Here is a 22,345-nt window from a genome sequence, read left to right as displayed (position 1 = left end):
CCACGGACAGCACGGCCTCCCAGTCCTTCCTGTCCTCTATCACGGAGGTCTTAGACAACAGTACGCTGGAGAGCCTGGACAAACCGCTAACTCCTGATGAACTGACTAAGGCCCTTGAGTCCTTCGAGAAGAGTAAAACTCCTAGAAGCGACGGCTTGCCGGCGGAGTTGTATTCGGCTCTGTGGGACTGGATCGGCCCAGACCTGCTAGAAGTGTACAAGAGTATGCTCCTGGCCAGCAGTGTGTCAGAATCCATAAGGAAAGGCATTATCACCCTCATCTACAAGCACAAGGGGGGAAGGGAGGAAATTAGAAATTGGCAACCCATTTCACTGTTGAATGTGGACTATAAGATTCTGTCCAAGGTCATCGCCAATCGGGTCAAATCCATTCTGGAATTGGTGATTCACCCTGACCAGACCTGCACTGTGCCAGGCAGGAAGATCTCTGACAGCCTCGCGCTGCTCAGGGATACGATTGCCTATGTACAGGACAGGGGTGTGGATACCTGCCTCATCAGCTTGGATCAGGAGAAGGCCTTTGACAGAATATCGCATACCTACATGGTGGATGTGCTCTCCAAAATGGGGTTTGGGGAGGGAATTCGAAATTGGATCCAACTGCTCTACACAAACATCAGTAGCGCAGTGTCAATCAATGGATGGGAAACAGATAGCTTTCCGATTAAATCTGGAGTCAGGCAGGGCTGTCCTCTCTCGCCTGTTCTTTTCGTGTGTTGCATAGAACCCTTTGCCGAGTCCATCAGGAAGGATCCGGGCATAAGAGGAGTGACGATCCCAGGCAGTGGAGGCACTCAGGTAAAAGCCTCCCTGCACATGGACGATGTCGCCGTCTTCTGCTCGGATCCGCTGTCGGTGCGCAGACTGATCCACATCTGCGACCAGTTCGAACTGGCCTTGGGAGCCAAGGTAAATCGTGGGAAGAGCGAGGCCATGTTCTTTGGGAACTGGGCTGACCGATCCTTTATCCCCTTCACTGTCAGGGCTGACGGCCTGAAGGTGCTGGGGATATGGTTCGGTGGGACCAGGGCATGTGTTAGAAACTGGAAGGAGCGAGTGTCTATGGTGAAAAGGAAACTGGGCATTTGGGAGCGACGCTCCCTCTCCATTGCGGGTAAGAACCTGGTCATCAGGTGTGAGGCACTCTCGCTGTTGCTGTACGTGGCGCAGGTCTGGCCCATTCCACACTCCTGCGTGGTGGCGATCACTCGAGCCATCTTCCGCTTTATCTGGAGGTCAAAAATGGATCGGGTCCGCAGGGACACGATGTACAAGCCTCTAGATAAAGGGGGAAAAAACGTGCCCAACATCGCCCTCATACTGATGGCCACCTTTGTGTGCGGCTGCATCAAGCGGTGCGTAGACCCCCAGTACGCAAACACCAAGTGTCACTACGTGCTGAGGTTCTACCTGTCCCTGGTGTGGCGAAGGATGGGTCTGGCCACGCTGCCCCGGAACGCTCCAAGTAGTTGGTCCGTGCCGTTCCACCTGTCCCTCGTGGAAAAATTTAGACAGAAAAACACCTTTGACCACAAGTCCATCAGGCAGTGGTCAGCACGTAACGTCTTAGAGGCCCTGAGGGAAAAGGAGAGGGTGGATCCTGTGGGATGGTTCCCCGAGCAGACTGTCAAAGTCATTTGGCAGAATGCCTCATCGCCAGAACTTTCCAACAAGCACCAAGACGTGGCTTGGCTGGTGGTGAGAAAGGCCCTCCCCGTCAGATCCTTCCTACACGCCAGGAGTCTCACCCCCTCTGCACGTTGCCCTCGAGGTGGCTGTGGTGGGGAAGAGACCATTGTTCACCTCCTTGTGGATTGTGCCTTTGCAAAGAAGGTCTGGAGAGAGATGCAGTGGTTGCTGTCGAGGTTCATCCCGAGCAGTTCTGTGACACAGGACTCTGTGCTCTACAGGCTGTTCCCAGGGACACACACCGAGACAAACATCAACTGCAGCTGGAGGATCATCAACTCGGTGAAAGACGCTCTTTGGTCTGCCCGAAACTTGTTGGTCTTCCAGCACAATGAGTTGTCCCCGACCGAGTGTTGCGGACTGGCACAATCCAAAGTCCAGGACTACGTGCTGAGGGACGCACTAAAGCTTGAGGCAGCCGCCGCAAAGGCGCAATGGGGAAGGGTCGCTGTCTAAGACCTTTCTGCCACAGCGCACCGAGGGACTGGGAACTGTTTAAACCCCCTCGGGCTGTACAGCTCAAAATGAAAGGCTGTAAATGATTGTAATATTGTTTGTACTGATGCACCTGATGATACATTTTCTAAAAGTTGAACCGGATTGTACCCTTGTAATGGTGTTTTTGAAATGGTTTGGAATGTGATTGAAGATATTTTATGAATAAAGTATATTTTTGCAAAAAAAAAAAGTCCTATGAAATGATGTCAGAGGAGCTGTGTGTCAGGAGACTATGCTTCAGGGCGGAAGTGATGGGACGCCTCTGTGAAATGTTGAAGGAAGACCTCTAGCCAAACTCAAAATGCCGCAGTGCCTTAGCAGTGGAGATAAAACTCAGGACAGCACTGAATTTCTTTACGCCTGGGCCTTTTCAACATAGCATTAGTGACATGTGCAACATTTCACAGGATGCTACGAGGGCCTGCATTCACCAGGTAACGGAGACAATTTTTTGTAGGGCTTCAGAGTTTATTATTTTTGACATATTCCCTGTGAGGATGAAGGAGAGGTCCCTTGCATTCCACAAGATTGCTGGTTTCCCGAGAGTTATTGGGGCTGTCGATGGGATGTATATATTCCATCAAAGGCACCAATAAACTGTTTCATTCATCAACAGGAAAGGTTTCCATTCTTTAAATGTGATGATAGTGTGTGATGTCCAATCAAAGATCTTCAATGTGAATGCAAATAACCAGGGATGGCCACATGACTCATTCATCCTGGCAAATTCAATGCTGCACCGGACCACGACAATATCCCCAGGAATTACAGGATGGCTACTGGGTGATAAGGGATATCCAGTAAGAACACGGCTAACGATACCATTTTGGAGAACCGCCAATGAAGCACAGGGATGATACAACTGTGCACATGTAGTGATCCATCAGGTGGTGGAGAGGACAATATGACTTTTAAAGTCACATTGTTGTTGCCTAGACAGGCTAGGGGGCACTTTGCAGTTTGCACCTGTGATAGTCTCAAAGACTGTAGTAGCATGTTGTGCATTGCACAACTTTTCCCTCCAGCTAGGACTGACCATTCACCCTGAAGATGATTTAGTGCCAGAAATGGGGGAAGATGGAGGAGCGCAATGCGGAGCCTGATGCAGACATGCCTCCTGGAGCACATGAGGAGGCCCAGGCTCCAGCTAACACCAGGGCAGCGAGAGATCACCTGGTCACTACTGCTTTTTGGCAGTGAGTTTTGAAAGTTCACAATGCGTCCTTCCCACCCTCCCTTCCAAAATAAGACAGTGAGCTGTTGTGGTAAAGTGAAAAAAAATGTTTTATTTTAGTTCAAAAAAACATGAAAAACTTGAGGTAGCTATTATTCAAAATGTCAAAGAGCAGCTACTAGAGTTAAAGGGTGCTGTGTTGTTAAATATTTAAGATTTTGTGTCTCTTACATTATTTTTATGAATAAATGTTCTTCGTTAAACTTTACAGACTGCTGCAAATGTGTTATTACAGCATCAGAAACACTGAATGCTTAAATAGCAGATAACTATAACTATAACTGAATAACATAACACAAATAATCTGAACTGGAACAGTGTGTTTTTAAGTGAAGGCATAAATATGCTAATAAACAACACTAACCAAAAAGTCAAGTCAGTGGTCAAAAGCACAATAAATAAGGAGCACAATACAAACAAAATGTCCATCATGAAAAAATGGGGGTGAATGAGGTAGACGAGGCAGCATTGGAGGGAGAGGGTAGAGACCCTAATGCCTTCCACGTCACCCCCATCCTCGTGACATAGCCTTCTGTATCCCAGGTGCATGCCCAATTGGGTGGCTGCTGGCCAAAAGGTGCAGCCGCAGGTTTTATCATTTTAGCAAGAACCTCACAAAGAGACTCATTGTGCTGTCTCATAAGCCCACTCTGCTCCTGATGCTGGCAAACATCTGTCTTCATTTCAGTTGAGGCATGGTATTGCAGCTGTGATTTGGCCTCATAACTTTTAGCCCTCTGTGACAGACCCTGATGCCAGTGGTCAAGGATCAACTCAGCATCTTCATGATCACCTGCGTGGGCTGCAAGTTGTCCTTTCTGCTGCCAATGCCACAGGCTCCTCACCTCCTGAATGTTCTGAGTGCCCTCCCTCTGACATAGCAGCCATACCATCACAGGCCTCTCCCTCTTCAAGCATCATTACATTTAGCGTTAACAGGGATTCTCATCAGCACCACCTTCAAAACCTGAATTCTTACCGTGCTGACAGGCCCCTGCCTCCTCCGCTGCAGTTACAATGCTGCATTGCTGTGAGGTACTCGCCTCCATTACATCCTGACCCCCTTCAGGTATCACAGCTGCTGCAGCAACCTCACCTACATCAGCATCAGATGTGACCATGGCATCTGAGAGAGCAAAAACAAAAGCACAACTATTTTTTGTAACAAATGAACTGTCATCTTGATGGTGTGAACACGCAAGCATTTTTTACATCACCTTCACTCATCCCCATGTCTAATACACAGATGTTTATCATGGGGTTGGAGAGACCTATCAGCCTCCATACGTGCTCCTCCTGTTCTGTTAGGTGCTTAATCTACGGCATTCCCCATCCGATCAGTGAGGGCTCTTGAACATTATAGGCCAGCTTTGTCTAAAGAAAGAAATGGAAGTCTTTTTAAGATCTGGCTTTGACACATTTTATGGCTTCTGGAGAGAGTTGACAGGTTGTACCCTGTGGGGACTTTTAATTCCATTATAAGAATTATGACAAAGTCAGAGCCAACTCCGAGGCAACTGCGCTTTTGACACTTCAGGAAGTTAGTAAAGAGCTTTCCTGTATTGCCTTATCAAGATTGGCTGAAACTAATTCAGAACCATCTCCAAGGTAACCATATTTTTGACTCCTCGGCAGCTTAGTACACAAGACAAACATTTCTGACCTTTCTTAATTTTTAAAGTCACGAGTTAAGATTTTAACTTTCAGAAATTGCTTTATATATTCAGATATATCCATGTCCTGGCAGAACGCATTAAATCATTCAGTTTCTTGCGGCACTGATCTAGGCACAATGATGTTTGCATTCAGAACTGCTGCAACCTGTTTCCAAGCCATGGCCTGAAGTTTCCTTGGAGGTTTTGATTTTCCTCGCCCTAGGATGTACACGCCACTTCCCTTCCACCTCATTTAACAGAACATTCAATCCCTCATCTGAGAAATGTTTTCTTCGCCATGTTCCCATGCATTGCCACCTTTGACGTGAAAATATGAATACTTCGCAACACACTACATTAAAGTCATTTAATAACAGTACAGATTTAAAATAAATAAGAAAAACTAAGTTTACTTATAAATGTTGACTAACAATTATATTCAATCATTAAAATAAATTTTAAAAACATACACTTAGAATGAGACAATAACAACAGTGTTAACTGTTTAAAAGAATTAATAAAAATAATTTTTAAAAGGCTGCGAAATACCTTTAAAATTATGGAGAACCCTTAGGGCATCACCTTAGAGCTTTAAAAGTGTTCTGTCAAAAGGTGCCTGCAGGGGGCGTTCCAGGGTCCGGTTGCATCATTGGCGGGGGTGGGGGTTGGCATAGCTTTGCCTGAGTTGCACTTCGCTGGGGCCCGCGAGGTGTCCATCAATGCAGGCCCCAAGCAGCTCTGGCGATCGGAAGGGCGGGCGTTAATTTGCAGAACAGGTAGGAATCATTTTAATTATATTAATTGCAGCTGGCCATCTCTTTCCAATGCCAGTCAGAAGTTACAGCATGAAATTATTAGCTATGGGGCAACAACCAAAATTCAAAGTGGGAATGAAACTGAAGGTAAAATGATCAGCATGTTTTTTCTGATCTTTCCTCTTCAGGCATAAACCTTGCTGGGATGTCTGGTTTTCTTGGGCAGTAGCACAGCCTGGCTGTTGGGGAGGACCCCACCCTGGGCTATGGTGACTGCTCCCGGCAGCTTGTTGAGCTCCTCATCATTGCCGATGGCGAGCTGCAGGTGGTGGAAGCTGATGCAGGTCTTCTTGTCCCAGGCCACACTGCCCATCAGCTCCTGGATCTTGGCGATCAGGTACTCAAGAACATTGGCCAAGTTGGCAGGGGCCTGTTAGGAAAGGAGTTCCAGGATTTTGACCCAGTGAAGGAATGGTGATATTATTGCAAGCCAGGATGGCGTGAGGCTTGGAGGTGAACTTGGTAGTGCTGGTTTTGTCCATACACCTGCTGCTCTTGTCCTTCTAGGTGGTAGAGGTCACAGGTTTTTTTTATTCATTGATGGAATGTGGGTGTCACTGGCTAGGTCAGCATTTATTGCCCATCCCTAAGTGCCCTTGACAAAGTAGTGGTGAGCTGCCTTCTTGAATAGCTGCAGTCCATGTAGTGTACGTACACCCAGTGCTGTTGGGGAGGGAGTTCCAGGTTTTTGACCCAGTGACAGCGAAGGAACGGTGATATATTTCCAAGTCAGGATAGTGAGTGACTTGGAGGGGAACTTCCAGGTGGTGCTGGTGTTCCCAAGTGTCTGCTGGCCTTGCTCTTCTAGATGGTCGTGGTCATGTGTTTGGAAGGTCCTGTTTAAGGAGCCTTGCTGAGTTCCTGCAGTGCATCTTGTAGATAGTACACACTGCTGCCACTGTGCTTCGGCGGTGGAGGGAGTAAATGTTTGTGGGTGGGGTGCTAATCAAGCGGGCTGCTTTGTCGAGCTTCTTGAGTGTTGTTGGTGCTGCACTCATCCAGGCAAGTGCAGACTATTCCATCACACTCCTGACTTGTGCCTTGTAGATGGAGGACAGGATTTGGGGAGTCATGAGGTGAGTCACTCGACACAGGATTCCTAGCCTTTGACCTGCTTTTGTAGCCACAGTAATTTATTTGGCTAGTCCAGTTCAATTGTAGCCCCCTGGATGTTGATTATGGGGGATTCAGTGAAGGCAATGCCATTGAATATCAAGGGCCAATCGTTAGATTCTCTCTTGTTGGAGATGGTCTTTGCCTGGCACTTGTGTGGCACAAATGATACTTGCCACTTGTCAGCCCAAGCCTGGATATTGTCCAGGTCTTGCTGCATTTGGACATGGACTGCCTCAGTATCTGAGGAATCACGAATGGTGCCGCACATTGTGCAATCATCAGCGAACATCCCCACTTTCTGACCTTATGATGGAAGGAAGATCATTGATGAAGCAGCTGAAGATGGTTGGGCCTAGGACACTACCCTGAGGATCTCCTGCAGTGATATCTTGTTGCTTTTGAAGAAACAAACTGAAGCGAGGAGATGACTGAGAAAAATCAGCAAATTGGATTAGAAAAAATGAAAGGAAAAGACATTTTAACCTCTTGCCTGTTGCCTGTGATAAATTATACTTGTAGTATTAATTTAAAGTTTTTATTTCATGGCCTGACAGTCAACGATGCTACGCTGTTGCTATCTGCCAACTTTGAAATTACACATACGATTCCCATGACCAAACTGTTGATGTAAACTGTGAACAACAGTGGGAGTGGCCCTAACACCAGCAATGTGAAGTCCAATAGTACCCCCTCAATATTCCAAATGGCAGGGTTGAGATTTGAACAAAGTTGCCAACAGCTGATAAAAAAAACCTGTATATCCTATGGAGGAAAATTAATTATTATTTATTATTGGCTGAGTGCCTGTTCACTTGTGGAGATCACTCCCATTACCAGAACATTTTGACATTTGTGCTTAACAGAATTCATTTGTGTTCATTTGACATCAATTTCACTCAAAATCAATTATTTAGCTATCATTTGACATTGCAGGTAGCAAAAATGGCATAATTGCTATAAACTGCCATCAAACTACAATGCTCAAACATTTGCAAAATGAAAATCACTTGCTTTAAGTATTCTGACACCAAAAGTGATCATAGTTTGTTCTCCATATTTCTCCATGTTTTTGAATTATAGAAATTCAAACATCCTAAAACTGAGCTAACTTTAGAAAAAACAGACTCTGTTTTAACATATATTTTAACAAACTGGTTTTATGTTTCTCTTCACAGCCTATGATCAGTGCAGCACATCCCTGCCTCCCCCTGCCTCACCACCTCAACTGTATCCACACCCCACCACCCTCTCCCACCACCGCACCCCCGTCAATTGCAGCAGCTTCCTCTCCCACCCCCTGGGGACTTTTCCCCTTCCTCACACAACACCCCCCTTCCAAATTGCAGCAGCTTTCTTCCCCCATCTCATCCCTCCCTCTTCCCCCTTCTCCTCCCCCACTTCTCCTCCCCCACTTTCTCCAACTTTCCTCATCTCTTTCTCCCCCTCTCTTCTCCCCTTTCTCTGCCTCTCTTCCCCCTCTTTCCCCCACTCTTTCCTCCACTTCCCCTTTCCCTACTTCTCCCCCTGCTTCTACCCCCTTTTTTCCCCTTTCTCCCCTTTGCCCTCCTTTCCCCTCTCTCTTCCTCCCACCTCTCTCTCTCCATCCCTCTCCCCCCAAGAAAACTCAGGTCATAGGGCCAGCTGGAGCTGGAGGTGACGGTGAAGGCCCGCTCTGCTGCAGTTTCCAGCTGGTGTGGAGCAGCAGTGGCTGCAGGAGAGAGGTAAGTGTTCCGTTTGGGCAAGACGGTGGTGGGGGTCAGGTGGGAAGTGGTGGGGGCGGGGGTGGTGAGGGTGTTAGGTGGGGGGCAGAGGGGGGTTTCCGGTTGAGGCGGCAGTCATTGGTAAGGGGGGGAATACAGAGTTTGGCAGGGGGGCCTGAAGTTCAGCGGTAGGGGCCCAAAGATCAGCAGCATGTGTAAGAGATGGTGTAGGCCCAGGGTTGTGGGGGATTAGGAGATCTGGGTCACTGGGAGGACCTTGGGAGGAGAAGGGAAGGAAGGTGTCAGAGATGCTGAGACTCACACCGATCAGCCTGTTATCTTGCCAGGACAGCAATTAACGAATGAATAAAATGAATTAAGAACTCATGGGGATCTGGTGGTGCTGTCAAGCACATATGGGCTAAATAAGAAACTTAAGTAATTCATTTCCTTGTGTTTTTCAATGCAGCCGAGCACATTAATGTCTTTGAGCACATTTGATATCAAAGATGGCGAGCGCTGCTGACTGCATGAAAAACTCCTTCCAAATTAGAACATCTGATTTCAAATGATCATGAATCAATTCTGAGAACATTGAGCATATCTGAAAGCAAAAGTGGTGTCAACATTTTCGGTACAAGAATGCTACTCTTCCTCATATGTGCTCATTTCTCATGGTACCAGTGACTTTCTTTTGTACAAATACTAAGCATAGCACATACTATTTTTGCTACCACAGCATGCTGAGTAGTGGTCTTGGTGCTCATATTTGGCCGTTTTCTACTCCCAGAAAAAGGTTTCAACCTGAGAAGGATGAGCAAGACTGGGAGGCACAGTAACATTCACCTCATTTCTCACCACAGCACATGTATCACATATCAGCTCAGGCAGGGGTACCTTAGAGAAATGCAGTGATATGAAACAAGGAACAGAGCTCTTCATAAATAAGCAAGAGAGAGGAGTGGGGCCTGGTAAGGGCAAGTCATTGTTCAGTTATAAGTTTTCAGTTGCCATGAGTCCAATGTATTTGCTTTGTGACTCCAACTGGAACCCAGGCAGATGGCGATGCAAGTTGGTGTGTGACCTTTATAAATTTAACGCAATGAATAAGTAGTTGATTATCACCATACAGGACAGGTTCTCAGTTCTGGAGAGTGCTGTTGGTCACCACGCAACATGGCACCTGTGGGGAACACTGCAGCCAATCAAACAGTCAACAAAATTCCAGAATTTATGAGTGCTACTATTACCAACATTAGTGAGTCAAAGAAGTTTAATATCCAAGGTCTAGGAAAGGCTGATTTTGTTGATGTTAGAAATAAATTGGGACTACAATAAAAGAGAGAACCAGGCATCCATTCCAAGAACACTGAGATCTTTGGCCAATGTTGGGTCTCAGCCTCCGGCACCAAAATTTACATAGACATATAACTGCCTGCTGGTCTCAAACCACTGTTAGTTATTTATTTGTAATTGATTCTGAGTAAGTGAGAGTGCAGTCTTCACTAACCATGCAGCAACGTTAGGTAATGGTATTCTTTGGACCCATGTTGATCTCTGATAGAGATGTGGCCAGAAGACCCATGTATAGTTGCACCGAAAATTTCAATTGAAACCCCAACTCTCCATTATGTTCATCATTTAAAAGTAGAACAGAAAAAGACCTTGGAAAGAGAAACCTTGGAGTAAAAAGGGGAAACAAGGCTTGCATCACAGGGTATTTTCAGTGGCTCCACAGTTTCAAAGTGGAGCTTTGCCAGGAATGGGTGTGGGTTGGAGAGAGGGCTTTGAGATTACAGCATCTATTCGACGATTACAGCATCAATTCACCTTGAGCAAGACACCGCACCAGAAGGGTAAAGTTGTTGAATATATCCTCACAACGTACAATGGACGCTTGCATAATGCACAACATTAAAAACTTGAGCCAATAAACAATAGGTGGGCATGTCCTTAGCTGCTTCAGGTTTGCTACAGTCACTTCACCTGAAACCCGCTTGGTCACAAATATGGCATTTGCACTGTATCTCCAGTGAAATCACAGCAGTCGATTGAGAGAACTCTGGGCATATTCCCAGCTTTGGAGTTTTTTATTTCAATTTATTAGCACTTGTTTAATGCAAGGAGGAACAAAACACATGGCAACCCCAGCAAATACTTTACCTAAAATTTGGATACAATGTTCTGCATTGAGACATTCTTATTGGAGGTGGTGTAAAAGAGTAAAGCAGCTGCACATTTACAGCTTTATTAACATATCCTTTCATCCACCTACAGGATCCATTCTTCTTGCAGTTCTTTCTGTACAGTGTGTAATATGCCACAATTATTCTGCACACTTAATATGGATCATACAGGTATCTAGTGCAAGGCATCAACAACACTCCAACTGAGAAGCAGTGCTTGCAGAGAGCACAGTTGGAGAATTGGGATTATAATATTGTTGCTTTCTCTCTGTTCCACACCCACTGTGAGCACAGTTCCCTAATGGAGTTGAGAGTTCATGGAATCACCTTATTGTTTTCACAGATTTAATGATATTTGTGTTGTCAGCAGTGTCTTGAGGGATGTAGCATTTTAGTAAAGGGAGCGTCAGACACGTTAGAAATGAATACATCACATACTCACAGGAGCCAAACTTGATCATCTCTTCTCTCCCATGAAATGGATTTTGTGAGGATCTGTGCGCCCTGAGTGGTCCCTCGAAAATGAGCATTGGCAGTAACAGGGGGAACACATCATTGAGGGTGAAGGACAGCAGATTTTCTCCCCTCAAGGACATTAGAGCCAAATAGCTTTTTATGACAATCCAGTAGGTTCGTGATCATTATTAATGAGACCAACATTTTAAGCGGTGGTGGGGTTTGAATTCATGTCCGGATTGCTAGTCCAGGAAAAACCAGCTTATATTTCACCCTTCTCCTGATATTGCTCAGTTCTGTTGAAGGGTCATGAGGACTCGAAACGTCAGCTCTTTTCTTCTCCGCCGATGCTGCCAGACCTGCTGAGTTTTTCCAGGTAATTCTGTTTTTGTTTTGGATTTCCAGCATCCGCAGTAGTTTTTTGTTTTTATCACTATGCTAGATGCTCTGTGTCACAACAGTGGACCACCGCCCCAAATTACTTACGGGCATATTAAACTTTTTAAGGGAGGATATTTGTTTTTTTTTTAAAAAGGACATACAAACAAAAACTGGCTGTGAATGTAAAGTAACCACTTTCTGGAAAATTCCTATTTGGATTATACTTGACCGACTAGTCCAGATAGAACTGAATGTCGCACCTGAAAAGGCGTCAAGGCCCACTGCAGACAGGCACTTGAAAGGATGAGATCCATTGCAAAAGACTGAACTTTAATCTCTTGTGGTTGCAGAGACAATGCAGACTGATTACCACATCTCAGCAGAAACCATCCCCTTTTGAATTATATCTCAGAAATGGCCTGAGCTGAAAGAAAGCAGATTCTGAGCAAAAGACATGTTTGTTTTGTCCCTTCCAGGAATACACCAGAAAAGGGCGCACGTGATCAGCAGGCCCGGGAGCAGTCAGGAAACAGGCCTCAGTCCGTGATCGGCCCACGACTGCAATTTCATGCTACGGCCAATTAAGGCCCATCCAGTATGAAACGCATCTTCCCAATGCTCGAGAAGGGCCAGGCCGGGGTCAGGGGGTTCGAGGGGGAGCGGCGGGGGTGGGGGGTGGGTGGGGGGGTGGGGGGGGTGTCCTGCTGGGCGCCGGGTCCAATAGCGACATGGCGGGTGGTTTAAAAACAGAAGAGGCAGCTCCCTGGAGGCTGCCAGAGGAGAATTTTTCTGCGGTCTGGAGACTGGAGCAACGGCCTCAACAGTGGCTGGAGAGGTCAGGCGGAAGGGTAGGTCAAGTGGGTAATCGGCCTCCCCGTTTTTTGGACGAGTGCCTCGCTGTCCTCATGGAGGAGGTGGGTTTCAGGCGGGACACCCTCATTTCCAAGGATGGCAGGAGGAGGCCACCACACCAGACCAAAAAAGCTTGGGAGGAGGTGGCAGCCGAGGTCAGCAGCCATGACGTCATGAGGTACACATGAGTGCAGTGCCGCAAAAGGTTCAATGGCCTACTGCGCTCAGCAAGGGTGAGTACCGTGTTGGCATGGATCAGTAAGGTGAAGTGGTCATCCCCCCATGGAGCTCAGGAGAGTTAGAGTCTGAGTGTCAACGGTCAATGACACCGGAGCTGGCCAAGCGGGTGAGCCCTGGCTACTTGGCCGGAGCACCTTGCGGCTTGAGGGTAACAATTCGGATGTGCCCTGCAAGGTGTTCCTCATGTGGGGTTGGCCAGGCTGCAATAGCGCTGCAGGTAGAGAGTAAACTAATCAATGCTCCTCTGTCCTTTCAGGAGAATAGGAGCCATAAAACCATAGAGAGGTCAGGGACAGGTGGAGGCCCCCAAACCTCCTAATTATGATGAGGTTTGAAACAGATGCTTTGAGGTTGGAGAGTTGGCACCCACCTCAGTCAGCTGGCCAGGGAGAGGCAGGGTTCTCTGATGAAGGTAAGAGTGCAGTGCACAGAGGCGAGAGTTTCAGATTGTGCAAACATTCTTGTGTAGTCTCATCATTAGAGCCTCAAAACTGGATTCCTCATTGATCATTGAAAAGTGATGGCACCATGATGCAGATCTCCATTGTCTCACCAGGCTGCCTGGCATGGACAGTGACAGTGTGATGACTTAAACTAATGACATGTCATTGTTCCTCCTTAGATTCACCAGCATGCACTCGTATGCTGGACTGAAGAGCCACCCCTGGCGCCAGGGGACCACTGGGCTTCAGCTGTACCTGCACCACATCCGCTCTCTGAAAAAGGCCCCAGCACAAATACCAGCACCTCAGTAAGCATTAGATCATTGGCTAAAATGTCGGTGCACAGCAGTGAGGGCACTTCACACTCACTTGAGGAGCATGTGGAGGCGGAGAGTGCCCAGGGTGCCGGCAATCGGAGCACTGCTGGAGACCAGGGTGATGCTGAGTCGAAAGCAGATGATGAGCCTCTGGAGTCGTCCATTAGGCGGCAGATGCTGTATGTCCAGCGGGATGTGCGGGAGGATCTGGCAGAGATCCATGAGGGTATGCATGCCATGGTCTCTGTTGTGGAGGAATCTGTGCAGAGTACGAGCACTGCATTGTCCCTCACGGCCGAGTGCACTGCCTCCTCCATTGAGAGAGTGCTGACTCTCATGGAGAGGCAGCTCCAGGGACGGAATCAGGGGTTCTTGGGGTTGCACTCGGACCTGCAAACCCTCACACAGGCACTGACCTCAGGTGATCAGTGCCAGTGTGGGAGATGGATGAGGCACCCAGTATCCTAGCTAGGTGCCCATCCATCAATGGTGAGCAGGGAGGTCCAGAGCGACCTCACGTTGGTGCACCACCTGCTTGTCATCTCTGCGGGCTCCTCTCAGGGTGCCCTAGATGATGGTAGCAGCTCCTCCGCCCCTCTGCCAGTGACCATGGCATCTGATGAAGCTGCAATGACTGGGGCGATGCCAGCCGTGGCATTGGCCAGTCCCTCCCAGATGGGGCCAGGACAGGCTCCACTGGGCAGAGGGCCAGCACCAAGGTCATCAAGGCCAACCAGACAGCAGAGTCAGCAGGCTGTCTCCAATGCCGGTGCCAGCGAGTGCAGGGGGAGCACCAAGATGCAATTAAGGCACCATGAGCACAAAAGGGACTGTTCACAGGTGATCTTCTGTTCTGCCATGTTTTGTTTATATGTTTACTAATGTGGACATTAACACCAGATTTAAATTTGCTTTTGTCTTAATGGCCTGAGTATTCTTCACCTTTTTTTTGGTGCAGGGTACGCTAGTTTCTCATGCTGGACATGAGTGGCTCTAAACTTTATTGCACGGACACTGAGTGGACTTTGGGTTCAAATGAAAGGGGCATTTCAGACATCTGGGATGGAGACAACAGCCCTGGCATGAGGTAGAAGCAGGTCTTTAGCAGCCTAGCTGAAGGAGCGATGGATCAAGGCGTCCCTGGTGTCCCTGCCTCTCAGCGTTCTCCTCACTGTGCTTCTCTTCTGACTCGCTACTGGACTCATCCTCTGTGGCCTATGGAGATGCGACAAGATCCTCTTCCTCCAGTGGCTCCCCCTTGCCAGTGCCAGATTGTGGAGAGCGCAGCATGCAACCACTATCAGTGACACCCGCTCTGGGGGGTATTGTAGCGCTCCCCCTGAATGGTCCAGGCATCGGAAGCGCATCTTCAGAAGACCTATGGTCCTCGCTATCACCGCCCTTGTGGAGACATCAGTCCTATTATAATGCTGCTCTGACTCTGTTCTTGGGTGACAGAGAAGTGTCATGAGCCATCTTTTCAACGGATAGCCCTCGTCACCCAGCAGCCACCCATCCAGTCAGGCTGGAGCAGTAGCAGCCTTGGCACCTGGGAGTGTCTGAGGATGTAGGTGTCTTGGGAGCTGCCTGGGTACCTTGCACAGACTTATAGAATCAGCATCCTGTGATCACACACTATCTGCATGTTCATGGAGTGGAAGCTCTTCCTGTTGACGAAGGCACCTGACTGACCCGCTGGCGCCTTGATGGCCACATGTGTGCAGCCTATTGCACCCTGGATGCGGGGGAACCCAGCAATCACTGCAAAGCCTCTGGCTCGCTCAGCCTGGCTGGCCTCGTACGTACAGAAATGAATAAATGTCATTACCCACCTGAACAGAGCATCTATCACCAACTTGATGCAACTGTCGACAGCTGATTGGGAAACACCACAAAGATCCTCCACTGTCCCCTAGAAAGAGCCGGGTGCATAGAGGTTGAGGGCCACTGTGACCTTCAGAGCCACTGGCATGGGGTGGCCAACCACACAGCCGGAGCTGATCTCAGGACCAATCATCTGACAAATGGAGGTCACAATCTCCCTCGGTAGGTGGAGCCTCCTTCGGCATTGCGCATCAGATATATTGAGGTAGCTGCATCACTGCCAGTAAACCCTGGCAGCAGGATAGTGGCATCTTCTGCGGCCCCTTCCGCCTTGGACTACCTGCTAGCCCTGTGCCCCTTATGCCTGCACCTCTCCTCCTACAGGTCACTCCCCTGGAAGCTGCATTGGAACACCTGGCCTCCTCTCTTCTCTGCCCTTCTCTTCTTCCTCAGAAGAGGTGCCACCAGCGGAGAGCAGAATCCCCATTACCAGGGTTACAGAAGGCTGTCTAATACACTGAAGTATCCACATGGTCAAAATTCTCCGGGGGCCTTGGAGACACCAATGAGTCCTGGAATGAAGCCTGGAAATGCTAAGAATGAATCTCAGAACAGAGATGAAGCTGTCAAGTTCAAATAAGCAACCAGCAGCAAACTATCTCCTAAACTCCTGACTACCCACAATGGCAATGCTGCTGACCTTTTTTATCCAGCCCTTGGATGAGGTTTTGGAAAACGTAGGTTTCACACCTGCCTGTTTTGCCACTGTGACGAGCGCGAAATTGCATAGGCAATGTAAAATCGTGAACAACTGTGTTTTTAATGGCATTAAGTGGCCTTTTAAGCGACCTGAAGATTGCTCGTGGGGGGGATGACGTTGGGGCACTCACCCGATGTCATCTTGCATGATTTTGCGCCCAATTGGGTTGGGTGCACACCCGCCCATGAAGCGTAAAATTCTGCTTCTGGTGTGCTAGTTCTGGTGTGCTAGTTCTAGTGTGCTAGTTCTGGTGTTCTGGTCTGGTGTTCCAGTTCTGGTGTGTTAGTTCTGGTGTGTTAGTTCTGGTGTGCTAGTTCTGGTGTGCTAGTTCTGATGTGCTAGTTCTGGTGTGCTAGTTCTGATGTGCTAGTTCTGGTGTGCTAGTTCTGATGTGCTAGTTCTGGTGTTCTAGTCTGGTGTTCCAGTTCTGGTGTGTTAGTTCTGGTGTGCTAGTTCTGATGTGTTAGTTCTGGTGTGCTAGTTCTGATGTGCTAGTTCTGGTGTTCTAGTTCTGGTGTGCTAGTTCCGATGTGCTAGTTCTGATGTTCTAGTTCTGATGTGCTAGTTCTGGTGTGCTAGTTCTGATGTGCTAGTTCTGGTGTACTAGTTCTGATGTGCTAGTTCTGGTGTGCTAGTTCTGATGTGCTAGTTCTGATGTGCTAGTTCTGGTGTTCTAGTCTGGTGTTCCAGTTCTGGTGTGCTAGTTCTGGTGTGCTAGTTCTGGTGTGCTAGTTCTGATGTGCTAGTTCTGATGTGCTAGTTCTGGTGTGCTAGTTCTGGTGTGCTAGTTCTGATGTGTTAGTTCTGATGTTCTTGTTTTGGTGTGCTAGTGTGTGCTGTGAAGGTCACAGCAGAAGAACAGCAACTAGCCATCCCTGCAGCTTGCAGGTAAGTCTTTCTTTGTTGCTGGAGGCAAGTCAAAAGTCAGCAAAGCCACAGTCAAGAAGGAAATAGCGCAGCTCTTCAGCTAACCTGCAGAATCAAGTGTCTGCAAACCAACTGCTCAACTGCCAAAGTCAACTCTACCGGAATCACCCAACTTAATGGCCACAATGTTTTGCCATCTACGCTCACGGACAAGCCAAAGACTGATTTCTATATCTTTTTTTACCTCATGTGTTTGGACTTAACTTCTCATTTTTGATCTGTGTGTTGCATTTTCATTATTTTTTCTTTGGTTTTTAGTAAACAAATAAACTTACTACTTCTTTGACACAAGAAAGCCTGGTTAAATTGGCTCCTTCTAAAACATAAATATATTTGGTCTGGGAAAAGGCACCCACAGGGAAGGGATCCCTTTTAAATTAAACCTTGTTGCCATCAACTAAGGAGGTTGAATAAATAAGGGGAGCAAGCTTATTCCTCCTCACCTGGGAGCATAACAAAATTGGAGTCCCATTCGGGAAGTTAACAATTTGGGGCATCACGTCCATGATCATAACAAACTGGGGGGCTTTTGCCTGGAGACTGGTTGTAACAAATGTAAGATTATAATAAAGATCTATTGGTAAATAATACACAGCTGAATAAGAAGCATTATCTTAACAGATCTTACAGAGGAGACTAGAACCGGGGTCACAGTTTAAAAATAAGACATTTCCCATTGAAGGTGGAAATGAGGAGAAATCTTATTTCTCAGAGGCTCATTAGTCTGTCAAATTCTCTTTCCCAGAAAACAGTGGAGAGTAATTTATTCAAGGCTGAGTTAGATAGATTCTTGATAGACAAGCAAGTCAAGGGTTATGGGAAAACAGACAGGAAAGTGGAGTTGAGACAACATGCTGCAGCCAGTTTCACCAAAAAAATTTGTTCATCCAAAATTGACTCCAAAACAACTTGCAGTTGTCAGCAAATGCTGTCATACGACTTGTAGTATTAAGGATCTCTCTGGATTCTACACAAAATGAAATGTGCATCTGCTATTAGGAAATATTTTATACGTATGGATTCCAGAATGAGTCAGAGCTGAAGACAGAAGGATAAATTAACGGCGCAATTGTCTCCGATTTTTCGTGGCCCGTCCAACCTTATTGGCGGACGGGCAAAGCGGCTTGGTGGCCTTTACATTTTTAATCAAACCTCATCCAAGGGCGGGATGAAATCTCAGTTACAAAACAAAATAAAAATAAATATCTGTGGGCAACATTTTTACAAGGTATATTTTCAGGGGCTTGATTGTGATGCAGGGACATTTCTTTGCAGCTTTTTAAACCTTTATTTTAATAATTTGAAGATCTGCAGATCCCTGAGGCAGCTGTCCCTACCTTCAGGGAGCTCTCCCGCAGCGTTCACCCATGCCCACGGTGATGTCGCTGCCCGCCTTCCTCCCACCCCAACAGCGCTGAGCTTTTCAGCGCACATTTCACGCGGGCTGGCCGTTGATTGACCAGCCAGCATGAAAATCACGTTCAGGGGCCAATCACGGTCGGCGGTCCGATCCTGGCCACACCCAAGCCCACTGATCATGCGCACCCGCCAAAAGTAAATATCAGGCCTATCAATTCAAGCTCCTGACAGGAACCTTAAGCTGTCAAAAGCCCATTTTAGGGGATCAGGGCACAAAGGTCAACAGATCCTGCAGGATTTTCTATCGAGAATAATTGGAAAATCTTGCACTTTGGTGACCTCTGCCCCAAGTTCCCACAATGGATCTGGCAGAGTAAGTTCTGTAATGGGATTCATCAACATTACTCAATAGTTTGTCTTCTCCCTAAAGGCTTGTAGTCACACTTAAATTTTTAAAATATGAAAAAAATGCATCTCTAATTGCTTCAGTGTCTTTTAATTTTCTTATCAATATAATTCCTATAAACTATCCACTTCAATTAATAAGCAAGATCATGGTCAATTTTATTAGATTGCACACTGCCATTTCTCATGTCACCAGATAAGACTCTGAGAACAAAAATCTCGATTATCTTTTATAATTCATTTAAAGCATTTAAAATAGAAAGAAAAATGGGTTGTGGGTGGACTCAATTGGTGGAGAGTGGAACTTCTACTTTTCACTGGGTAGGATGCCCCACCCTCGAGAGCTTCCAGCCAATTGAATTGACGGCACCTTCAGCAATCCTGGCAGTGCAAGAGCTCATTAGTGGGACAGCAAGCAGCCCCAAGAAGAAGGCCCAATGGATCCCAAAGTAAGGTAAGTCCGAAGTATTGGGTGGAGGGGGTTTTACCTTAGAGAGGGTGGGTTTTGGAGAGTAAGCGGGTAGGAAGAAAAGGGGGGTAACTATCTTAGCGAGGGAGGGCTGGTCCACAATGCGCAAAGGGCACCAGTTGTAGATAGTACCCCCTTCTTTCCCACGCTTTGAAAAATTAAAATAAACGGCCTGCCCACTCCCACCTGACTGCCCAAGCCAACCATATTATATCTTGGGCAGCGTATTAGCGGAGTCAATTGGCTTGTTAACAAGCTCAAATAACCCTTAATTTTTACATATGGCAGGTGGACTGCTGATTTTGGCACCTGCCCACCTACTGTGTTATTGGGGGTGAGCTCGGGCGTGGGTGAGAAGGTGGTGGGTGGTGGGCTAGGCACACGTCCTATTTTCTGTGGCAACCGGTGCGGACACATAAAATCTACCCCATTGTTAGAGCTGAGAATTATTTAGGCAGGATTGAGGGGTTTAAGCAGATGGTTGGCAGTGGAGAAAAGAAGATGGATGTTATCTTTACTGTCCAGAGTAATCCTTTTATTTTATTCTTTCATGGCGTGTGGATGTCACTGGCTACATCAGCATTTGTCGCCCATCCCTAATTGCCCTTGAGAAGGTATTGGTGAGCTGCCCTCTTGAACCGCTGCAGCTCATATGCTGTAGAAACACCCACAGTGTTGTTAGGAAGGGAGTTCCAGGATTTTGACCCAGTGACAGTGAAGGAACGGCAATATAGATCCAGGTCAGGATGGTGTGTGACTTGGAGGGGAACTTGCAGGTGGTGGTGTTCCCATGCGTCTGCTACCATTGCCCTTCTAGGTGGTAAAGGTCGCAGGTTTGTAAGGTGTTGTCAAAATAGCCTCGGTGAGTTGCTGCAGTGCATCTTGTAGGTGCTGTTCACTGCTGCTTTTGTGCATTAGTGATGAAGGAAGTAAATGTTTAAGTTGGTGGATCGGGTGCCAATCAAGCAGACTGCTTTGTCGTGGGTGGTGTTGAGCTTCTTGACTGTTGTTTGAGCCGCATTCATCAAGATAAGTGGAAAGTATTCCATCATACTCCTGACCTGTGCTTTGTGGAAAGGCTTTGGGGAGCCAGGAGGTGAATTACTCACTGCAGAATTCCTAGTCACTGACCTGCTCTTGGAGCTACAGTATATATACGGCTAGTCCAGTTAAGTTTCTGGTTACTGGTAATCCCCAGGATGTTGATGGTGGGGCATTCAGTGATGGTAATGCCATTGAATGTCAAGGAGAGATGCTTTGATTCTGTCTTGCAGTGGTGATTGGCTTTGACTGAAATGAATGAGATTGTGCGGTGCTTGATGCAATCCAGCCAGATCTAACGATGACCAGTGTAGTAATTATAGTTTTGAGAAACATAGGACTGTTTCTTTAAGAACACTCATGGGCAGAATCTTGCCCTTGGAATGCAGGCGGGCCCCACCGGCTTGGCGGCGAGCGGGCAGCCGACCCCCGCCACTGAAACGGGGCCCGCTGCCATTTTGAGTGGGCGGGTCAATTAAGACCTGCCCAGTGGCATCCCCGACGGGAAGCGCTATGAGCTTCCTGTGCGGTGTGGGGGATCCTCATCTGTCAAAGTGCACACTTTCACGCATGTGAACAAAAGAGCGCACTGCTCCCTGAGGCAAAGTGCTGCCTCCGGGAGACCAGTGACAGTCCAAAAAACTTTAAAAATACAAAAATTTAAAAATTATTAACATGTCCCCCTCATGTGACACACGAGATGGGACATGTTAATAAAGACCACATAAACTTTATTAATTTTTTACAATACAGACATGAAACTTAATCTCGCCAGTAAATGAAGTTTCATCAATAATCTGGAGCCCGCTGGGGCTCCTGGCCTGCCCACCAGCCTTAAGGTTGGACGGGCAGGTCTTTAAGTAATTTAATTAGCCTGTCAATGGCCTCAATTGGTCATTGACAGGTCAGCGGGCGGACAGCTGATTTCGCTGTCCGCCCGCCTTCCTAAAAATTTAAATGGACCGGGATGACGTCGGGGATTCTTCCCAACGTCATCCCGCGTCCTTTTCCCCTCGGCGAGCGAGCCCCGCCCCCAAATCGCCTAGGGGAAAATCCTGGCCCATGTGTTGGAAGATCACATGACCTGTGTAAGCCAATGAGTTAGCAGTGCGGCCAACCTCTAGGAGGGAGCTCTTCTTTAGTTGTAGGGCTGAATTTTGCCGTTGGCGAGCAGGGGGCAGGGGTGGGGGTGGGAGTGGGGGAGGGGCCCACCGCTGATTCGTAAAATGACGCGGGATGATGTCAGGCGGAACCCCCACACCTTATAAAATTTTTGGAAGGTGGGGGTGCAGCAAAATCAGCTGTGCACCGGCCGACCTGTCAGTGGCCAATTGAGGCCATTGACAGAGTCATTTAAACAATTAAAGGATCTGCCCGTCCAACCGTAAGGTTGACAGGCAGGCCAGGAGCCCCAGCGGCAAATAGAAAAAACACGAAACCTCATCCAGCAGCGGGATGAGGATTCATGAAGGGTTCTAAAATGTTTAATAAAGTTTCACTGTAATTTATGAACATGATATTGTCACATGAGGGGGACATGTTAGGGATTTTTTTTTCTATTTTTATTCTTTTTAAAAGTGTCAGCGATCTCCCTGAGACAGCCTCAGGGAGATGTGCGCACTCTCACTTTTGGGGAATCCCCTCCCCCGCCTGCACAGGGAGCGCATAGCGTTTCCCGCCAGACGTCACACTGGGCGGGCCTTAATTGGCCCACCGACGTGAAATGGCGGTGGGGCCCGCTTCTCCAGTGGGGATCGTCTACCCGCCCGCCAGTGATTGGTTCAGGCCTGCCCGACAGGCAGAAAATTCTGCCCGTAGAGTTTGATTCAAGCATGTAGCTGCTGCTGCTGTCTTGTAAGTAAAGTTAAATGTGTCCACAAGGAAAAGTTGCCTGGAAAATCAACTCTATAACAAACTGGCAACAAGGATAAATCAGATCCATTACTGTACCTTGTGCC

The sequence above is a fragment of the Cetorhinus maximus genome, chromosome 2 (genome assembly GCF_964194155.1).
Source record: "Cetorhinus maximus chromosome 2, sCetMax3.hap1.1, whole genome shotgun sequence".
NCBI lineage: Eukaryota > Metazoa > Chordata > Chondrichthyes > Lamniformes > Cetorhinidae > Cetorhinus > Cetorhinus maximus.
Note: the sequence above shows the minus strand (reverse complement) of the source record.